The sequence below is a fragment of the Lagopus muta genome, chromosome W (assembly GCF_023343835.1).
Source record: "Lagopus muta isolate bLagMut1 chromosome W, bLagMut1 primary, whole genome shotgun sequence".
Lineage (NCBI taxonomy): Eukaryota > Metazoa > Chordata > Aves > Galliformes > Phasianidae > Lagopus > Lagopus muta.
This window is the reverse complement of record NC_064471.1, coordinates 692,451-715,634: the sequence shown is the minus strand read 5'-3', so window position 1 is coordinate 715,634 and position 23,184 is coordinate 692,451. Positions and strand designations below refer to the sequence as shown.

Here is a 23,184-nt window from a genome sequence, read left to right as displayed (position 1 = left end):
TCACGCATTGTGGCCCAAGACACCTGAGGCAGCTTTTTTTTTTTTTTTTTTTTTTTCTCCTATTTGAACAACGGAATCTTCTAGGTTCCATCTTGGTGTTGGTACCCTCTCTATAACCCTACCCTAAGAAATCAAGGGTGAGTTCTGGCATTTTTGATTGTCCTTCAGTTGTCTCCAGAGCTGGAGAAAGACATAGTTGGGCTGGCGGTCAATCATAGCAAATTGGACCCCCGCCCGAATTAACTCATTAATCATTTGTTTACGGGAGACCCTTATGGGTCCTGATTGAGGAGCTCCAGTAGCCGGCATTTTGGCTTTGCTGACCAGCAGGACCTCTGCTTCTTCCAACATCCGAATGCTGCATCTAGTTCACAGGTGTTCTGTTTCTCCCAGGTCAGCCGCTATCAGGGCAGCCTACTGGACTACGGCTTCTGAGGCCACCAGGGGATTTAATATAGAGACTAGGGTACCATACAGATGAGAGGGAGCTTGCTGTAGAATCAAGCCTTTCATCCCTGCTGAAAATTTGACCATAACAGGGCCATCAAATGTATCTCCATAGATAGCCTCCCTTACACCCAGTTCACAGATATAATTCTGAAGGTCCTCCATGGATGACCACAACCCTGTATGTAGAGGTATGCCCAATTTATGCAGCCATACCATAGGGCAGGCCGCCATTAACCATTCTAGCATAGAATGGCTTTCATCAAGGTATTCCTTACCCGCATATAACCTCTGTCTGAGAGCAGGATGGACAATCATGGTGGCCAACTTAGTTATTTCTGGGCCATTCACCAAGACACTTTCTGCCCCAGAATCCCACAGTCTTAATAACCAAGCCGGCACATTTTCTCTAGGCTTCTGCCGAAATCGCTGTACTAAACCCATCAGTTCTGTTGCCGTGTATGGCCAGGCCGTTACATGTAAATGAGTCTGGGTAGGGGGCCACTGATCAGGCGGCACCCCTGCCAGTCGGTCCTGTACTTTTTTTGTTTTCTCGATTATTACAGGACGGACTTCTAGTGGATCGGTCAGAATTGGATATTCAAGATCTAATTTGGATTTTTTATTTCCCTAATCAACCAAATCTGTTGATTCAGGAGTCTGGTCATTGTTTACTGAAATGTTATGAACTTAGACTATGGGAAAATGTAGTATGGGCTTCTTCCCTGTTAATACACCAAGTTCTTGCTCTAGTTTTTCCAATTGTCTTTCAAAAGTTGATTTTTGTTCCCTAATATATTATTTCTTATTTCCACATGATTTAGGGCACTTAATAGGGGCCATGCCACCGTGGAGACAACCAGCTATCTTTCATCAGAGATGAGCACATGTTTGCTAAGTCCCTGAAAGTAATCCAACATGCAATATGGGGAGATATTGCCCGTAACGCATAAAGGACCCGATAATATGATAACTGCTCACTCATAATGAAAGGATCCCACAAATCCTGGGATCTGCCCTGGAATCTTTTACTCTAGAGAAGTATTGTTCTCCCCCTTGACCCATATATAGAAATTCCAAAGTCCAAAAAAAACATGATGTAAATTTTAGTATATTTGGCCTGCCTGGCTCAGTAAGTGTATAATCAAAGAACAGTCAGACATTGTAAACACAAAATAAACAAAAGAGTTAGGCAAAGCAGACTACAATATCAAAAGAGATTAAGAGGAAGGCTCACCCTTATGCTGGGCTCAACCACAAAAAAAACAAAAGAGGCCATCTCCAAAAGAAATCCTTCCCCACTAGTAGCCAGCTCTTAAATAGGTCTAGGAGAGGTGGAGCCAGGCTCCACCCCTTCCGGCAGCACAGGTGAATTGCCTTCACCTGTGCTCCTCTGGCTGGCTCATGGCTTGCCTCAGGTGATCAATCAGAGGTTCAGGCCGTGACTCAGCAGTTCCAATACAGTGTTAAAGAAAAATAGATATGGTAACACAACTGAAAATTAGATTTTCAATCTTACAACTTTTAAGATGTAATAAGGTGTCTGTTCTGATGGTTTTACTGCATGAAGACAGCTCCTATATTTTTTGTGAAGTCACCAGATGTTTTTTCGTTTGCAGTTCTACTAAATGTGAAAGCTGTTGTTCACAATTACAAAATTGTTGCTCGTAATGGAAGTATCTTTATTACATGGAGCAAGTAAAGGTTGTTGTCACGGAGTTGACCAGATCAATCTATGTCCGTGACAGGGGCGACAGGCCTCTGCCCTCCCCCCCCTACCCCAGTCCCACAAAAATGGGAAGGAAGGAAGGGAGGAAAAGAGCAGCGGCAACAATCTATGGAGGAAAACTTGTTTTACTATAATATCGGAATACAAGATAACACAATATATACAATTTAATTGAAATTGAGATTAATAAATCAGACAAGATGAGAGAGAGAGTTCCCGGGACCGATTCAAACCTGAAAAGCTTGGAACGGCTAGGAAAGCACCCTCCAGCACCCACTGCCAGGCAGCAAGAGAGCGCCCCCCCCACCCGGAAGGGCCAGATCCCGTGACTTCTGTAAAGTACAGGGATAGGTACTTGGAATTGGGGCAGTGACACTTTAATACCCCGTACACTACATGATGTTTTGATGTGGAATACTGAAACCCAAAAACAAAACAAAAAAAACATAGAACCATGACAGTTGTCCATTAATTATTGAATGCGTGAGCAACTGATGGGTACACGGATGATTCATTTTACATCATCAGACAGATAATGGATTGGAGCTTCTGCTGGAACGAAATCCAGTGTAATGACATTCTAATTTGTTGTTCACATATCACGCAGAACTTACAAGGACTTGAGGACTAAACCCCAAATGCTGAATCTTACAAGTTTCCCATCTGTTTAAACAATAAATAGATATTTTTTGTTTGACAGAAACACCACCTCCAGGATATATCAGTGAAGATGGAGAAACGAGTGACCAGCAGTTGAACCAAAGCATGGATACAGGTAACATTTCATTTTTCACCACTTTGTAGACTTGGGATTGCTTGTTGTGATCCCTTTACTTACAGTGGTATGCTTTCAGCCCAAGTGATGACAGCAGCAGCCCTCTGTACAACCTGTTGTGTTGCATTTCAAATTAATTCTTGTTAGGAAGGCTCTATTGAAGGACCTTCTCACTGGAGAAGTGCATAAATAAAGAAATGTTCACAGACTCTGCATGAAGAGATCTCTGCCAAATGCCCTTCTGAGGTGTTAATAGGCTCTTTACAAGGAGAGGTAGGTTCCCAGGAGTCTGGAAAATTAAATGTGATCTGAATTCTGAATAAAGATGAGACATGCTGGAAAACTTGTTCTAGGTTTTCTGAGATTTCTTAGTCCAAAGAACATTAAGATGAAGCTAGTACCTAAATTAACAGTCATACTTATCTGTCTGAAATAACAAGAATCATTTGCTCTGAACCAATATGTGTTGCTCCAACAGGATCTCCAGCAGAGCTGTCTCCCAGTACTCTCTCCCCAGTTAATCACAGCCTGGGTAAGCTGGAAACTTGTTTTGGTGTGTGAGGACACACGCTCCTCTTTATGTATACAATTACACTAAAAATAAAAGCATAACTTAGCAAAGTCAGAGTTGTGTTGGAAGAATACTATTGGATTGGCTTCCAGATGATAAGTATTATAGACCTGGGTTAATAACTAGCTAACAAATACTGTATTTCTGCAACTGAATGTCTAGAAAAGAGTAAAACCTCTGAGTGATTCAGTTGAATATCTTATTTAACATTACCAAAGTGTTTTCAAGTTACAGAAAGGCAACAGGAGTGTCTCAATGTCTGGAAATCACAGTAGTTTAATTATTTTGTTAAGCAAAATGCAAGTACTGAAGTACTCAAGCTATGCCCATTTTAGATCATCTCCTCTCTTCCCTTGTGTGAAATACTGAATTTCATTCTTTTTTACTGAGGTAGGTAAAAATCACAGCAAGCAGAATAGTAATACGCATAGCTTGAGGAGACAAGAGCTGTCATTCCTGGAAGAGAAGTAGGGCAGATAGGGTTATTTTAGGCTCAAGTTCTGTGCTACTCTTATTGTTTATTGTTTTCAGACTTGCAGCCAGTCACTTATTCGGAACCAGCGTTTTGGTGTTCAATAGCATATTATGAGTTGAATCAAAGAGTGGGAGAAACCTTCCACGCATCACAGCCTTCCTTGACTGTAGATGGCTTTACAGATCCATCCAATTCTGAACGGTTTTGTCTAGGTTTGCTTTCCAATGTCAACAGAAACGCAACAGTGGAAATGACAAGGCGCCACATAGGTAAGGATCTGATCTTAACAATATTTTAACACTTTAGCCTAGCCATATGTATAATCAATGGATATTAAAATATTAGAACCACAAAAATAACAAGAGAGTTAGACAAAGCAGACTAAGAAAATAAGAGAGAAAAAATGGAAGGTTTACCCATATGCTAGGCTCACCTACAAAAACACCAAAAGAGGGGATCTTTAGACAAGATCTTTCCCCATTCGTAGCCAGCTCTTAAATAGATCTCGACAGGTGAATTGCCTTCACCTGTGCTCCTCTGGCTGACTCATGGCTCGCCTCAGGTGATCAATCAGAGGTTCAGGCCATGACTCAACAGTTCCCATACACCATGAAATCATTTCTGTAGTGGTCCAGGTAGGAAGAATATAGATCTGTTTTGGGATCATTTCACCCCTGTGAATCCAGCCTCCAAACTTCTCTCTTGAGGCTCGATCATGACATAATCAAGATTTTCTCCTTAATAGTTACAGAATACTGTTTTCCACATTGCAGCCTCTTCTTCAATAAATTCTATATTATTTTTATTGGATTCTTTCATTTAGCAGTGTTCACTAATTTTTTTTATTTTTTTTTTACTGATACATTTTTAGCAGAACATTTTGACTTTCTCCACTCCAAATCAGATACTTGTGTAATAAAATTGTAGATGTGGAGAAGCCCAGGATGTGCCTGTGATGATCAATTGTGGGAAAACGCAGGCATGTAAGGTGCTCTCCCTTTTTTTAGAGTAGCTGATTTTTTATTTATACAAAAAGGAGAGTAGAGAGTAGCTTCTTCAAAGGAGCTGTTAATTACAAATTGATTTTGGGGGAAATCAATTGCATATTCCTCTTGCTTGTGCCAGAAATAACCCGTATAGTTTTTTTTTTCACTCTGAGACAGAACAAGATTACAATTCAAAAGTGAACAATAGGATTTCTGAGTGATTTCTTCTCAGAAATAGGTCTAAATGAAGTCCCATTATTTTTTTTGTCAAAGTGGTACAGAAAAAGGGGTATGCAGTGGGTTGGACAATGGTATGGATGCATGCAAGAGGAGAGTCTGTCCAAGTGATATATTGCTCTGGTTTTTTTTCCCCATCGTCTTAACAGCAAGTGCCACTTCACATACAGCACTTCACATTGGTAGACTAATTATGCTGAATCTAGTCTTTTTATTTCAATTGTGATATTAATAGAATCATAGATTCATAGAAAGGTTTGAGTTGGAAGGGACACTTCCCTCTAGACGAGGTTGCTCAAAGCCCCATCCAGCCTGGCCTGGAATGCATCCAGAGAGGAAGCACTAACAACCTCACCGGGCAACCTGTTCCAGTGTCTCACCACTCTCACAGTAAATAATTTCTTCCTAATGTCTAGTCTAAATACAGCCTCTTCCAGTTTAAAGCCACTTCCTTTCATCCTGTCGCTACCTGCCCTTATAAAAAGTTCCTCCCCAGCTTTCCTGATGTGAGAAACCCTCAAAGTCAAAAATTACATGTTAGGCAAAGATCTTAGTGATAGCAGCAAAGTTTATTTGTTATTGCAATAACAGGCGCACACCCCCTATTGGCAAGGGAGAAATTGTGCACCAGTCAGTGAAATTCATTCCATTATATACCCTAAACTCGACGCAGTTAATGCTCTCCTGGTGCTTGCTCATTGGTTGAGCATCGCAGGCTCACAATTTCCCCAACACTGTTGCTATGATACATTTCCATATAAGGTCCATTACCAACCTGTTGATTTTTTTGTGTTTTGTACTTTCCTATGGAGATAGGAGGGCAGTGTTTCCAAGAGTGAGCACGTTCGTTCTGTCCCATGCCAGGCTCTCTCTCCACCCTGCATATTTACCTTATGTTGTGCCTGTCTGAATTCTACCCAAGTCAGAATGCCCCAAATCTTAACTTTTTACTCTGTTCAGCAACTTTCTTAGTGGAAGAAAAACAACTTACATAACTTTTTCACAATAGGGTTATAAGTTCAGTAAAGGCCTACACTACACACAGAAAATACTGGAAACTTCTACTGCAAAAACACAATCTACCTCTCACACTGTAGGCCCCCTTCAGATACTGGAAGGCCACTATAAGGTATCCCCATAGCTTTCTCCAGGCTGAAGAGCCCCAGCTCTCTCAGCCTGCTCTCATAGGGGAGGTGTTCCAGCCCTCTGATCATATTTGTGGCCCTCCTCTGGACCTTCTCCAACAACTCCATGTCTTTGTTTGTGTTGGGGGGCTCCAGAATTGGATGCAGTACTCCAGGTTGAGTCTTATGAGAGCAGAGCAGAAGGGCAAAATCACCTCTTTTGACCTGCTAGTCACACTTCACTTGAAGCAACCCAGGATACAGTTGGCCTTCTGGGCTGCATGTGCACATTGTCGGCTCATGTTGAATCTTTCATCAATCAACACTTCCAAATCCTTCTCCTCAGGGCTGCTTTCAAGCCATTCTTTGCCCAGCCTGTATCTGTGCTTGAGATTGCCATGACCCAGATACAGGACCTTGCACTTGACCTTATTGAACTAAATAAGTTTCAGTGGTTTACAGGCCTGTTCAGCCCAGTTCCATGACTGATGGGGTGGGGGGACCCACAGACCCACACCATGGGGAAGGGGGAAAAGGGGAAAGGGTAGGGAGATGGGCCTAAAAACAAAACAGTGGCAATAGTTTGAAGAGGAAAATTAATTTACTAAATATGATATCAGAATACAAGATAACATAATAGAATATAATTGGAATTGAGGCTAATAAATCAAATAAAATGAGTGAAAGAGTGTCCAAAATCCAAAGACCTTACTCAAATGCTGAAGGCTAGACAGCTAGAGAGCATGCACTTCTGAGACAAGCAGTAAGGATGAGAAAGGGAAAAGGGGGCATGTTGTGACCTGTGAAAAGTTTTGTCTTTCCCTCTGAATGCAAAATGGAAACAGAACAGTGAAAAGTCCTCTGGGATATGTAGTTCTCTTTTGAGTCAGGTATACGTGTAACTATCAACAATCCATGGAACTGGAGCATTAACTCTTTAACTCCCAGTGCAATACATTATGTTATGATGTGGAATACCGATAACAAAAATCATAAAACCATGACAATAAGGTTGGCAAGTGCCCACCTCTCAAGTCTGTCCAGGTCCCGCTGGATGGCATCTCTTCCCTCTAGTGTGTCAATTGCACCACTCAGCTTGGTGTCATCTGCCATCGTGCTGAAGGTGCTCTCAATCCCACTGTCCATGTTGCCTTCAAAGATGTTAAATAACACTGGTCCCAACACTGATCCCTGAGAAATGCCACTCGTCACCGGTCTCCACTTGGACACTGAACCGTTGACTGCAACTCTCTGAGTGTGACCATCTAGTCAATTCCTTATCCAGCGAGTGGTCCATCCATCAAATCCATTTTTCTCCAATTTGGCAACCAGGATGTTATGCAGGACAGCATCAAATGCTTTGCACAAGTCCAGGTAGGTGACGTCAGTTACTCTTCCTTTATCCACTGATGCTGTAACTCAACTCCATGAAAGGCCGCCACCAAGTTTGTCAGGCATGACTTGCCCTTGGTAAAGCCGTGTTGGTTACCATCAATCACCTCATCTTTATTTTCCATGTGCCTTAGTTGGGTCTTCATGAGGATCTGCTCCATGATCTTGCCAGGCACAGAGGTGAAACTGATTGGCCTGTCGTTCCCTGGATCTTCTTTTTTCCCCTTCTTGAAAATGGGGATTATGTTTCCCCTTTTCCAGTAAGTGGGAACTTCACCAGACTGCCATGACCTTTCAAATATGATGCGAGTGAGAAAGTTATTTGCTGCTTAACTTAGATTTGGTTACAGTGCATTACCTGGCTAGAAAATTCTACATCACTCTAGACTAAAAATTATTCTGCTTTTACCTCAAGTATTGTGTGATGAAAAAGCAAGTTAATGGTATTCTGCTGCAGCTATCAGCCCAGCAGTATGCTCATCCAGATAATTGATTTCTATTTTTGTTGTAAAGAAAAAGCTTGGCCTTTTCTGAAGCAAAATATTCCCTTGTTTATTCATGTACCTGGGTCATATCGTAACAATAGTTCCTCTGGATTCTGTTCCAGGAAGGGGAGTGCGTCTCTATTACATTGGTGGAGAAGTTTTTGCTGAGTGCCTCAGTGATAGTGCAATTTTTGTTCAGAGCCCCAACTGTAATCAAAGATATGGCTGGCATCCAGCAACTGTCTGCAAAATCCCACCAGGTCAGTCACTCACAAAAAAAATCTAGTAATATACTCACAGAATGCCATTTGCTTTCCTTTTGATACCTAGAAAGGGTTTATCTGTGGGTTTGGTCTTCTGTGTAGCAAACACAAGCAGTTAAGTGCACCTTTTTGACCTTTTCTTTGTAGGATGCAACCTAAAAATCTTTAATAACCAAGAATTTGCTGCTCTTCTGGCTCAGTCTGTGAATCAGGGTTTTGAAGCAGTTTATCAGCTTACCAGAATGTGTACCATAAGGATGAGTTTTGTTAAAGGATGGGGAGCTGAGTACAGGTAAGAAAAAAACTTTTCAATTTAGTCTTAACAATTTTTTCTTTCTCTAATACACTTTCTGTCTGGATTGAAATCTATACATAGAATCATAGAATCCTTAGATTTGGAAGGGTCCTTTAAAGCTCATCTAGTCCAACTCCCCTGCAATGAACAGGGACATCCACAGCTAGATCAGGTTGCCCAGAGCCTGATCCAGTCTTGCCTTTAAAGTCTCCAGGGACAGGGCATCCACCACATCTCTGGGCAAAATGTATACATACAATACTGCACTTTCTGTCTGTAAGTTGAACTCATATTTTCCTTTTCTCCCCTTCAGCTGTTGGACTCCTAAGTCATAAAGACAAGTAAACTAATTTTAGTATTGCACCAAAGTTCATTGAGCAATGAATTTCATCAGAGTTCCCTTACTTGCTTCGTCCTGCTTGTTGGCTTATTGTGGCAAAACCACTGACAATATCTCAAAGTTTCAAAACTTGTTATACAATTACTGTTAAACCTACCATCATTTAGGTCTCTGTACTGTTCAGTGTGGAGTAAAATGAGTTTGTGGGGTTGTGGTGTGGGATGCAGTTGATGAGACCCAAGGGAAAGTGTTTGAGTGACTCTGAGTGCATTACACAGACTACAACAGCTTTTAGGGGATGGTAAATGTATTGGAACTTGTAGTGGAAAAAACTTTGCAGCAGTAAGATAAACATTTCTGTAGTAAAACTGCTACAAACAGTTGCTTGAGTGGGAAAAAAAAAGGTCTTTTGTCTGCTTTTAAATACAGTCCAATTATATTCTCTATTAGGAAAAACTAAAAACTGACATTTAGGATGATGCCTCTTTTTAATGTAGGATGGGAATTTGGAAAGAAGAGAAACTTTTAACTGAGCCATTTGAAAGGTTTCATTCTTTTGAAGAGCTGTAGATATGGTTTTAAACAACAACAAAATCCCTTAAATGTCCTTTGAAATTGTTTACTGAAAGAATAGAAGCTTGGTATATCAATACTGTATTGCAATACAGAACATTTTTTAAAGAAATCTTCATAATTTCTGAAGTTAAGATCATGGGGTTTGGGATCTTTTATCTGCTCTTGCAATACATCCATGTAAATATGAACCGTTGGTATGTGGGGGTGGATTCATGGCTAAACGAAGCCAATTTTGTAGATGCGTAGTTAGATGGAATAAAAAATTTAAGTGATGGAATAAATCGGTACCTCTTTGTTAGCAAGAGGTATGCAAGAAAAAATCTGGCTTCAGTTTAAAGACCAGTTGGACTTAGCTCCAAAGGAGAATGTGCATATTCACACATAAATACAACATTCAAATCAGAATAGAAGAAAGGCACAATCAGTCAGATTGCATGAAGACAACGTGAAGTGAATGGAATTAAGTGTTGGATTTCAGGTTAAAGCAGTGAGGAGGCTTTTGGTGAAGTTTCTGCTAAGGAGGTAGAATGTTGATTGTAGTTCATAAACCCTTCAGAGGTCATAGGGTTGAAAAAGCTCCAGAGGAAACTTCCAGAACAGCGCAGAAACTGATTGCTGATGGAGTGCTGAATGAGTTTCTGTGCATCCTTGATAAAGATGGTGCTGTTCTTATAAAGAAAGATAAGTTGAGGTAATTACAACAGATTGCAGATTCAGAGATACTCAGATGGGAAATCTGTGGGTAGGAGAAGCTGAGTTTCAGCTTTGAGATGGCTGCAAAGTGACTGTCACTATTTGATCTTTTTCCAGGGCTGTTGAACAGACCCAGTTATAACATATTAAGGAAGTATGTTGTAGAACATATTGTAGGGGAGATGACAGCAGTGGAGTAATGAACTTCCTTCTTTGGAAGAGAATTTGAGAGAAAATGTAATTACATTTTTTGTGGTTTAGATTGTTGTTTTATTGGATCACCTTGTTTTGGCATAGACATTCAGGGCTGAGATAACAATGTTTTTTTAGAGTGTTGAAAGAGAACAGACCCCAGCTGCTTTCTTCTAGAAAATGTCAAACCTCAGACAGCTTTTGAAATCTATCTTCTCACCGGCTTAATTTTTCCGTCTTCAGTTCCTCTGCTTGTATAAACATATTTACATCAAGCAAAGGATTCCTGTGCCGACTGTAAAAATGAAGGGGCTAGAATTGTGTCTGACTAATCTGCTGCCTTTGAATTTTAATGCCTCCTCACTTTAGAAACTAGAATTACTGGGGAAAAACTAGTTTAGCAACAGCAGCCTCGCCAATCTTGTTTGAGAAAACTCCCATTCCTCAAGTAGGTAGAGGAAAACAACAGGAGATCTCAGGCAGAGTAGGTCTGTACGGAACCATTGAAACAAAGCCCAAACCACTGATTGACCACCTGGGGATAACACATGGTCAGCCCTGAGAGCACAGGTGAAGGCAATTCACCTGTGCAACCAGAAGGGGTGAAGCCTGCCTCCACCTCTTTTAGACCTCATTTAAGGCCTGACTGCCACCAGGGAAGTATCTCTTTCTGGAGTTTTCTTCTTGGTGAAGTTTTCCCCTTATGAGTTTAGAATCTTCTCATATAGGTTATTAGTCTACTTTCCTTCTTTTGTGCTAGTTCTTTTGTTGTCATACCTTTTCTGTAATGTTTTTTTCATTGTCCTGGCATGTCTAATGGCTACGTTTGGAAAGCCATGCAAGTACTTAATTACTATGGATTACCTTAAAAATTATGCATTGAATGGTCACTGGGATACTGCATACACCAAAGGAGGAACTCCCAGGAGAAACTCCAGGATTCCCAGGTTCCCTGTGGCTAACTGCCACTTAGATTATTTAAGAATGGTGTAAGGAGTGCTTAAAGTCCATCCTGTCATTTTTTTTTGTATGTTTTGTACTTTGCCAGAATCACAGAATCACCCGGGTTGGAAGGGACCTCAAGGATCATGTAGTTCCAACCCCCCCGCCTAGCAGGGCCACCAAACATACACATTCAGATCAGGTTGCCCAGGACCCCGTCCAACCTGGCCTTGAACACGTCCAAGGACGGGGCATCCACAACCTCCCTGGGCAGCCCGTTCCAGGGCCTAACCACTCTCCTAATAAAGAACTTCCCCCTAACATCTAACCTAAATCTTCCCTCCTTCAACTTGGATCCATTTCCCCTAGTCCTGCTATTGGCAGCCCTTTTGAAGAGTTTACTCCCCTCCTGGGTGTAGGTTCCCTTCAGGTATTGATAGGCTGCAATGAGGTCACCCCGCAGCCTTCTCTTCTCCAGGCTGAACAAGCCCAACTCCCTCAGCCTGTCCTCATAGGGGAGGTGCTCCAGCCCCCTGATCATCTTAGTCGCCCTCCTCTGGACCCTTTCCAAAATCTCTATGTCTTTCTTGTACTGAGGGCTCCACACCTGGACACAGTACTCCAGATGGGGCCTCACAAGAGCCGAGTAGAGAGGGACAATCACCCCCCTGTCCCTGCTGACCACCCCTCTCCTGATGGAACCCAGGATCCCATTTGCCTTTCGAGCTGCCAGAACGCACTACTGGCTCATGTTAAGTCTCTCGTCCATCAGGACCCCCAGGTCCTTCTCTGCCGAGCTGCTCTCAAGGACCACTCCTCCCAGCCTGTACGAGTGCCTGGGGTTCTTCCAGCGCAAATGCAAAACTTTGCACTTTGCCGTGTTGAACCTCATTAGGTTCACCCGAGCCCAGCTTTCCAGCCTGTCGAGGTCCCTCTGAATGGCATCCCTTCCTTCCACCGTATCAACCACACCACTCAGCTTGGTGTCGTCAGCAGGAGGACAATGTTTCCAAGAGTGAGCGCGTTGGTTCTGTCCTCTGCTAGGCTCTTCCTACCCTGCATATTTACCTTATGTTATGCTTGTTTCAATTCTATCCAAGTCAAAATGTCCCCAATCTTAACTTTACTCTGTTGAACAACTATCTTTGCAGAAAAAAAAAAACTTATATAACTGTTTCACAAGAGGGTTATAAATACAGTAGAGGCCTACACTACAGTATAATCAAGATATTATAATCACAATATAATTGTATAATCTATAGATATCAAGATGTTATAATCTCAATATAATCAAGAGAATTAGACAAAGTAAACAACGATCACAAAACAGAATAAGTGGAAGAGCTTACCCTTCGGTTGAGCTCACCAAAAGACAACAAGAAAGGTGATCTCCAGAAGACATCCTTCCCCTCTGGTAGCCAGCTCTTAAATAGGTCCAGGAGGGGTGGAGCCAGGCTCCCCCCCTTCTGGCAGCACAGGTGAATTGCCTTCACCTGTGCTCCTCTGGCTGACTCATGGCTCGCCTCAGGTGATCAATCAGAGGTTCAGGCCGTGACTCCGCAGTTCCCATACACTCCACCCCTTCAAGGCGTGAACCAATGATCAGGTTTACAAAAGGGTAAGCTTTCCCTAATACAGAGATCCGGTATATCGCGACGCTTATACAATTTTATCGCGACGTGTGTTGGTACAGTTCAAGACAAGTGATGATTAGTGGATGTCTATATTCTTCTATGGGCCAGTGTTTGATGATGTGACTGGCCAAGTGTCAAACAAGGCCAAATGTCGGGTTCTGCACTTCAGCCACAACAACCCCATGCAGCGTTACAGGCATGGGGATGAGTGGTTGGATGATTGTGAAGAGGAAAGGGACCTGGGGGTGTTGGTTGATGCTCGGCTGAACATGAGCTGACAGTGTGCCCAAGTGGCCAAGAGGGCCAACGGCATCCTGGCCTGCATTAGAAATAGTGTGGCCAGCAGGAGCAGGGAGGTGATCATCCCCCTGTACTCAGCACTGGTGAGGCCGCACCTCGAGTACTGTGTTCAGTTTTGGGCCCCTCACTACAAGAAAGACATTGAGACCCTGGAGCATGTCCAGAGAAGGGCAACGAAACTGGTGAGGGTTGTGGAGCACAAGTCTTACGAAGAGCAGCTGAGGGAGCTGGGATTGCTCAGTCTGGAGGAGGCTCAGGGGAGACCTCATTGCACTCTACAACTTCCAGAAGGGAGGTTGTGGTGCAAAAGGGTCTGGCCTCTTCTCCCAGGCAAATAGTAGGACCCGAGGAAATGGCAAAAAGTTATACCAGAGGAGGTTTAGGTTGGATATTAGGAGAAACTTTTTCTCTCAGAGGGTGGTCAGGCACTGGAATGGCTGCCCAGGGATGTGGTGGAGTCGCCATCCCTGGTAGTGTTCAAGAGGCGCCTGGATGAGGAGCTACGAGAGATGGTTTAGTAGCTTGTGGCACTGATAGGAATGGGAGGGTGGTTGGACTGGATGATCTTGCAGGTCGTTTCCAACCTTGTGATTCTGTGATTCTGTGGAGGCATGAGGTCCTGAGGTGCAGGTCCGTTCTATGTCCCATCAGTCCCATCCAGACCATCACCGGGTGTTGTACGTGATCTGACAGCAACACTGGAACACTTGATGGCATTTTGTTCCTTCCGGTGGTCCTGAAGGCTCACAGACTCACGGGGAGTAAGACAGATGTTTCACAGGTACCAGGAGGGGAAGGTCTGCTCTCCAGGGCAAGATACAGGCCGTATTTCTGTCTTGGGTCAACACCCCTGCTTCTACAGGCAGCCAGGATGTGCCCCAGTACCACACCTTCTGGCTGGATATCTGCGGCTGCATAACGATATCAGGCACCAAAGGAGGTGTCCTGATCTGCCACAGGGACACGATGGGGGTCCCTTTAGCAATAAAGTTTGGAGTGTTGACCACAATATCAGTAGGCCATGTACCTATTACTGGAGGGACTACTGAGCCTCCCACCTCCAATAGTCTCCCCCAAGGTGCAAGTAGGCCACACCACTTGGGTCCTACCTACACTTTCCAGGGACATTTTATTTTATGGGTACCTGGATCTAAATTTTCAGGGACAGGGAGCAGAAGATTATTTTCATTACCAATCTGGGTTCTTACCTGATGATCAGTGCCCGTAATTTGGATCCTAAGCGGGGTGGCCCATGTCGTCTGCAACATTCTCAGGGCACTGGGTCTGCCATCTCGAGGTCTTTCATTCAGGTCCCGCAGGGTTTCATACAGTCTTCTCGTCCACCCCTGCAGGGACTGGGAGTCTGTCTTCAGGGCAGCCTTAAGAATACCGTTATAACGTTCAATGAGGCCTGCCCCCGTTGGATTATATGGCAGGTGGAATCGCCATTCGATGTTATTTTCTTCTGCCCAGCGCAGTATCGTTGCACCAGTAAAATGAGTCCCTTGGTCGCTCTCGATGACTTGAGGTGTCTGGTAGGCAGACATCAGTTTAGTGAGTGCCTTGATGGTATATGCCTGGTTTGCTTTCGGTACTGGATAGGCCTGCATCAGCCCACTTGCAATGTCGACACAGGTCAGGGCGTACCTTGCCCCTTCGGAACGGGCCCGATGTAATCGACCTGCCATCGCTGGAGAGGAGTGTGTCCCCTAGCAAGATGGGCTGTTTTTTCGGGCAACGATCTCGGTCTCATCTTGGAGCAAGCGTCGCAATCTTGGCATGCCTGGACGATATCAAATAGTTGTATGGGCAGTCCCCATGCTTTAGCAGCTGCCCACATTGTCTTTTGTCCCGCATGCCGTAGCTTCTGATGTAACCAGCGGGCAATGTTCTCAGATGGTGAATTCTCAATCCATCGAACTCGGGCCAGTGTGACAGCTTCATCGTTTCCCAGTGACTGTAGGGGCTGATGACCAGAAACATGGTAGACACGTACAGTCCTGTGTTTGACCGTATTCCATATATCTAACCACGTGTCTTCGTCGCAGATCGGTCGGGCGTGGATAGTCCATTCCTGGGTGGTCCACTGTGCAATCCAAAGAGTGAGCCCCCGGTACACAGCGCAACTATCTGTGCAGATGTTCAGGATACCATCACCGGTTTCCTTGGTTATAACCATCCACACGGCTCGCAGTTCTGCCCATTGGCTGCTCTGACCATCCCCCTCATCGAACCAGATTGTCTCAGTGGAAGGATGGTATGCTATTGCTCTCCACTTGCTCGGGTTTCCCTTGCTGGACCCATCTGTGTACCAAGCATCTTCAGGGATAGGATATTTTCCCTCCTAAACAGGACTCTTCTCTGGTGGAGCGACCAGTATTTCTTTTGGTGCATCACTGGGATACGTCTCTGGGCCTAGGATCTTCTGGAGTTCTTCTTTCAAGGGGGATGAAGACAGACTGCTCCTTTGGCTGAGATAGGCAACCCATCGTGCCACTGTTTGTGCTTGGGCCACCCCTGTCTTAGGAAGGTGGGTCAGATCCTTCACCCACTCCTGAATTGGCAGAGTGGTCTTGACTATAACTGCAGCTCTTTGAGTTATTGGCTCTACTGCCTGTAATGCCGAATAGGCAGCCAATAACTGTTTGTCAATCATACTGTATCTTTCAGTTGCTCCATGCCAAACCTGAGATCAGAAACCAATGGGGGTCCAAACAGAACTCTGGCGTTGCCACAGGCCCCAATCGAAGCCATCTTGAGTAACATGAACGTCCAACTCGGCTGGGAGGGTAGGATCAAATATACCCAATGCCTGAGCTTGTTTAACTGCCAGTTTCACTTGTTGGAAAGCATCCTGTTCGGTTTTCCCCCAGTCCCATAGCTGCCCCTTTTTTGTGAGTCTATATAGTGGCCTTAGCAGCTGCGCTAGGTGAGGTATAAAGGAACGCCAATAACCCAATATACCTAGAAACTCTTGCAGCTGCTTTGATGTTGTAGGGACTGGGAACACCTGAACCTTATCTATAACAGCACTGGGTAGCTCTTTGGTCTTTCATGACCAAACCACCCTCAGGAATTTTACGGACAGGCCTGGACCTTGCACCTTTTGGGGATTTATAGCCCATCCCCTCTGTTGTAAATAGGTGGTTAATGAATCTGCTGCCTGTCCTACTGCCTCCAGTGAGTCAGATGTCAACAGGAGATCATCAATATAATGATATAGGTTAACATCATCAGGTTTTCTCCAATCAGCCAGGTCACGCGCCACTAGATTGTGACAATACATTGGTGAATGCACGTACCCCTGTGGCAGGACCTGAAAGGTCCACTGCCTGCCTCCCCACGTAAACGCAAACTGATCTTGCGATTCCTCAGCAATTGGGATACTGAAGAATGCATTTGCTAGATCTAGGACAGAATAACAGGTTTTTATCTCCCTACTCAGTGTGTCCATTAGGGAGGCAATATTGGGTACACCTCCATGAATAGGCGGCGTGACCTTATTTTATTCTCTGAAATCTACTGTCATCCTCCATGTGCCATCCAACTTTCGCAGTGGCCATATGGGGGAGTTATACGGGCTGTGTGCAGGTCTTATAATACCCACTTTTTCTAATTCCTGCACCGCTCTCGATATTTCATCTTGCCCACCCGGGAGTCTGTACTGTCTAACCTAAGTAATCCAGCGTGGTTTCGGCAGGCAAACAGGCTCATGTTTCGCGTGGCCTCTTAATATTGCATGCACCACCCGGATACTGATACTTCTTTGTCAAAGTCTGAACTCTCCCACGGTTGTTAGGAGAGCCAGACCCCACAGAATGTCTATGCCCAGGATGTATTCTTGGACTGGGGCAATAGACACCTTGTACTCCTGGGGTGGGAGATGCCCAACCCCCAATTTTAACCATGTTTGGGTGACAGGAATAGTCTGTCCCCCACAACCACCAATCATCACTCTGTCCCCATCAAATTTTCCCGGATCTCCATAGATAATTGATGTTTCTGCTCCCATGTCTACCAACGCCATCACTCTCCGAATATTTTTTTGGGACCAATAAACCGTTAATTCTACATAGGGCCTCCAGTCCAGTCTGGAGGCCCTACGGGGACTAACATCCCTTGTCACTCCATGAATTGTGCTTGGGCCAATTCTTTTGCTTCTGACGGCTCAGGCATTGCGGCCCGAGACACCTGTGGTGGCTTCTTTTTCCTATTTGGAATAATAAAATCTTCTAGGTACCATGTTGTTGTTGGAAACCTCTCTATAGCTTTTACCCTTAATTTCTTAGGGTAGCTCTGGAATTTTTGATTGTTCTTTATTTGTCTCCAGAGCTGGAGAAGGACATGTTTGGGCTAACGGTCGATCTCAGCAAATTGGACCCCAGCCCGAATTAAATCATTAAACATTTTTTTTCGGGAGACCCTTATGGGTCCCGTTGGAGGAGCTCGAGTAGCCAGCATTTTGGTTTTATTTACCAGCAGGACCTCTGTTTCCTTTCTTTGTCTTTCTTTAGTAGTGAGGACATCCTTGCCAAGTCCTTGAAAATAGTCCACCATGCGATATGGGGAGATACTACCCATAACACGTAAGGGACCCCATTTTTCAATGATAGTTGCTATCTCATAATAGGGCGATCCCTCAAATCCTGGGATCTGCCGTAAAATCATTTTCTCTAGATAAGTATTGTTCTCCCTCTTGACCCATTTATAGAAATTTCATAGAAAAGACATAATGTTAATCTTAGTATATTCAGCCTGCCTGGCTCGCCAAATGTATAATCAAGATGTTATAGTCACAATATAATCAAAAGAATTAGGCAAAATAAACAACTACCACAAAAGAGAACAAGTGCAAGAGCTTACTCTTCAGCTGAGCTCACCAGAAGACACCAAGAGAAATAATCTTCAGAATAGATCCTTCCTCTCTGGTAGCCAGCTCTTAAATAGGTCTAGGAGGGGTGGAGCCTGGCTCCCCCCCTTCAGGCAGCACAGGTGAATTGCCTTCACCTGTGCTCCTCTGGCTGACTCATGGCTCGCCTCAGGTGATTAATCAGAGGTTCAGGCCATGACTCAGCAGTTCCCATTCAACTACATATAGAAAGTACTGGAAACTTCTACTGGAAAAACACAATCTACCTGTCATGATGGGGTCCTGTAAGGGACAATGGTCCTATTTTTATTAAATCCCCTTTAAAAATGGCTAACTTCATGAATAAATTAGGGCAAAGCTTTTGGACAACCAAGGAAAGAATAGTAGCTGTATCTGCCATGGCATGGCCACTGCTTCTCACCATTATTGCATATCGTTCCTTGGAAGAAGTCTTAAAAGATGAAAATGAGCTTTTGAAAGCTCGTATTAGACAACTGGAAAATACAATTTCATCTTTGACAGGGAAAACTGCCCCATGTTTAAATGGATCTTCCCCTTTGAAATTAACACCTATATTACCAGAAGGGAAAAAAGACTTAGATCAGCAGGATCCTTGGGTCCTAGTTGAACCCAAGAACAAAAAGAAGGCCAAGCAAACTAAAGCTAGCTAGAGAATCTGGGAACCTCAGACCCTCTACAAATAAGGCCAGTAATAACTCAGAAGACAACGAAAATCTAAGACAGACCAGCAGGGTTGGCATCCGAAGAGTGGCCCCCTGCACATACCACATTACATGTAATGGCACGCTCATACACAGCTGCCAAGCTTATGGATTTGTTATAACAATTTAAGCACAGATCGTGAGAGAGCATACCATCTTGGCTGTGGAGATTATGGGTCATGGGGGCCGAAAGTGTAATAATTAATGGGCCCGAGATTTTTAAACTGGCACAGTATAACCACACACTGTGTTATGATGCAGTTTTTCTGACAATATTTAGTATGATTTCCTTGTTCATTTATCCTGACTGTTGCTCTAGAAATCTAGTTCTTACAATTACCATGGCATTCTACTGTTGAACCACACCACCTGTGCAGAGCCGAGCATTTCTGTTTCTTTTTTCTTTTAGTAGTCAATTAAATTCTAGCATAATTATGCTTAAAAACTCTTAAAAAGTGCAGATATTAGCTGTGTTCAGCTGTCTGACATAAACATATAAATGGGTGCAAAATTTTCAGTTTTGACTTATTTTTTAGCAGTAAGGCATTTAGTATGGCACATACAACATTTGCTTCAGTTATCTTACTCTGTAGGGCAGAATGTTATAGAGTCATTAAGGCTGAAGAAGACTTCTAAGATCACCAACCCCAACCCTGTCTCGCTCCAATTTATAGAAGGGAGAGGAGGTTCTTTTATTATCTATATACCCGGCGTGAGATTAAGAAGCAACGGTTCAAATGTTGGTCCGACCAGTTTATTACAAATCTTAGTCAGGGAAAATGGGGAAGGGGAGGACGGATACTATTATGAATTAGGGTGCTGGGGAAGGGAAGGAGGGCGATAGAAAAGATAGGAAAGAAGAGGCAAGGAGTCTTTATAGGCAGCAAGAGGGACATAGTCACCACCATGGACCCAGTGAGGTTCATGGTTCAGTCTTTGATGTTCAGTAGTGGTGGGTCGTCAGGCAGAGTTGTTCTGTTGACAACGACGACGACACACGATGACGACCATGGTGATGATGGCCCCTTTTCAATAGTTTCAGAGTGGTCAAGTCAGCTGTCTTTAGAGTGACAGCTCAAATCCAAAGTGGTTGAGTCAGCTCTCCTTTGAGTGGCAGCTTCTGGCTTTTGGATCTCAGCAGAAACTCCTTTGTTCCCATCTTCCGGGCCTTGCCATCAGATAAGAAGGAGCAGGGATGCCCATCTGCATCCTGTTTTTCACAGAACAGGATGGTATCGTTCCCCAATTTTCCCACACCTAGCTGGAGCTGTTTAGCCGCAGGCCAGATCTTCTGCCAGTAAACACTCCTGAGCACTCTCATCCGCTCTTCTACAAAGCAAGCAGCTCTGGAGGAAGGGGCTTTCAAATGTTCCCAAAGAGATATCCATTGTCACACGGTTAGCACCCATTAGTTGCCTCCTCAGCAAATCACTCAGAGTCTTATCACAAGAAATACCTCAGGAAGCAAGCTTTGAGCCAAAAAAACAAAGAAGGATTCTCACAAACCTGTCCCCACCATGCACACTAACCATGTCCGCCAATTGCCACGTATCCTCTGTTCTTGAACATCTCTAGGCACAGTGACTCCACCACTTCCCTGGGCAGCCTGTTCCAATGCTTCTTGATATATTGTAAAAAAAAATGTTACTTTTATAGTTATTATTTGCTTTTGTGAGACCCCACCTGGAGTACTGTGTTCATTTCTGGAGCCCCCAACATGAGAAGGACATAGAGTTGTTGGAGCAGGTCCACAGGAGGGCCACGAAGATAATCAGAGGGTTGGAGCACCTCCCCTGCGTGAACGGGCTGGGAGCTGGGACTCTTCAGCCTGGAGAAGAGAAGGCTCTGAGGAGACCTTATAGCAGCCTTCCAGTATCTGAAGGGGGCCTACAGGAAAGCTGGGGAGGAACTTTTTATAAGGGCAGGTAGCGATGGGACAAGGGGAAATGGCTTTAAACTGGAAGAGGCTGTATTTAGACTAGATATTAGGAAGAAATTATTTACTGTGAGAGTGGTGGGACACAGGAACAGGTTGCCCAGTGAGGTTGTGAGTGCCTCCTCTCTGGATGCATTCCAGGCCAGGCTGGATGGGGCTTTGAGCAACCTGGTCTAGAGGGAGGTGTCCCTGCCTATAGCAGGGGGGTTGGATCTAGATGATCTTAAAGGTCCCTTCCAACTCAAACCATTCTATGATTCCATGATTCTGTGATTTATTATTTCTTATAGATATGGGTTGAGTATTTTTTTCCTAAGACTGTTTGATGAACCATTAGTACATTTATAGTAATGGTTGCAATTTTTTATCTTTGTGTAGTAGGAATAGATGAACCATCATATGAGGGATTGTGTGATGGAAAACCTCATGGTAGGCAAAGCTGCTTTCTGATCCTCCTGTTCCAACTAATTTTTCAGGCGGCAAACAGTAACAAGCACTCCTTGCTGGATTGAACTTCATCTGAATGGACCTCTACAATGGTTGGACAAAGTATTGACTCAGATGGGCTCCCCTTCAGTACGCTGCTCCAGCATGTCATAGAACTCCTTCCTCCACTACCAGTGGGCTAAATACCAAGGCCCATCAACAGACTTCATAGAACAGCTCATCTGTCGTATTATTTGTGTGTGGTTCCCATGAACTGTTTACTGTACAAAAAGGTGGGGGGTTTAAAAAAAAAAAAAAAAAAACAACAAAACAGCACTTGAGGTCTTATCAATTAAAGCACCTTGTGGATTCTGTTTTCTATACTCAGTTACTAGATTAAAATTTAATGTATAAAAATATCTTTTTCAGAAAGAAGAAGGGGCAGTTCTAAAGATTCTTAATGTTGTTTTTATTGGGCATATAACTGAGTGTCCTAATGGTTTATCATTAACATGAATAGCTAAGTATATATACAGGTTATGTGTCATGATCTCAGATGTTGCAGTATTGTGCTCTTCTTCATTTAAGTTCCCGTAAATAGATGTTTGGTTTGTTTTTTGATTGGGGCAAATCTCTCATCAAATTCCAAGACTCGACTCCTTTATTCTTTTATATTTTTATATAAGCAGATTTTCAAGTTGTCCTAAACATAAAGATAAGACTTTCCTTTTAGAAAATAAAAGCTTAACTTTTTGCTTCTGCCTTAAAAAAAAAGAAAATCCCTCTGTTGGAAGGAAAAGAAATGTCTGAGATTTATCTGAAATCTCAAGACAATTTATATATGCTTAATGGGGGCTAAAAGGAATCCATACTGTAAATTTTGAGTATCCATCACACTAGGAATCTACTTTTCCCTGCCCATCTGAGCTGATGCACCTGTTGCCAGCAATATTAATGTCAGTCATCTATTAGGGACTTTTTTGTGCCTTGGATCACTGAAATCACCGTTTATCTCATGGAATGAGAATTGACCATAGCATTGGATACTAGATTAAATACAGAAGGTTATTGGCTTACCCCTTACATCTGCATGCTTTTATTAAACAGATGTCACTAAAAATCTTTTTTTTAGCTTTTGGAGCCAAACATGTTGAAAAATCCTTTCCCAGGGTAAACTAGAATCTTTTGCATAGGTTTTAAATAGATGCAACTTCTTAACATATTTCAGTAACAGAACTTAAATCGCTGATCTGAGTGGCTTTGTAGAGCTTACTGACATACCACATTGTACACATTCATTATGTCATAATGGGCCTTATTATTGAAAGTAGTTGCTTCTGCAAAACTACTAGGATAGTGGTTGCTGAGTTATGACCAGCAAAAAAAGGACTTTGAGGTTCTTCACCACAGTGCATGCTATTGTGAACCCTTGGACACTACAGCTGCACCATATCTGTAGAATATATTTCAGAATATTTTTAATAAGTCTGTGTTGGGGAAGGGTTGAGAAACTGTATAGAAGGGTTATTCTGACTTGAAAAATACACGTCTTACTAACAATCTTGTGATCTAGCTGTCTGTCATTCTTCTGTTATCGTGGCAGTAGCAGGATTGCCTTTGTACTTTCTCATTGTTAAACCCATTACACTAGCACTATACTTGGCAAGTACAGCTAGTGATTATTTAGCTTGGTGGACAAAACATGGCCAGTGTTAGACCTTTTAATCAGTTGACTGAATTGAGGATAGTCATGGATATTTTTATGCTGTAATGA

At 43.3% G+C, this 23,184-nt stretch overlaps 1 protein-coding gene across 1 annotated transcript in view; it reads right to left on the bottom strand.

Moving 5' to 3' along the window:
• Window positions 1-23,184, bottom strand: part of LOC125686446 (uncharacterized) — a 302,243-nt gene that overhangs the window by 60,997 nt on the left and 218,062 nt on the right. The gene's annotated exons all lie outside the window — the stretch shown is intronic.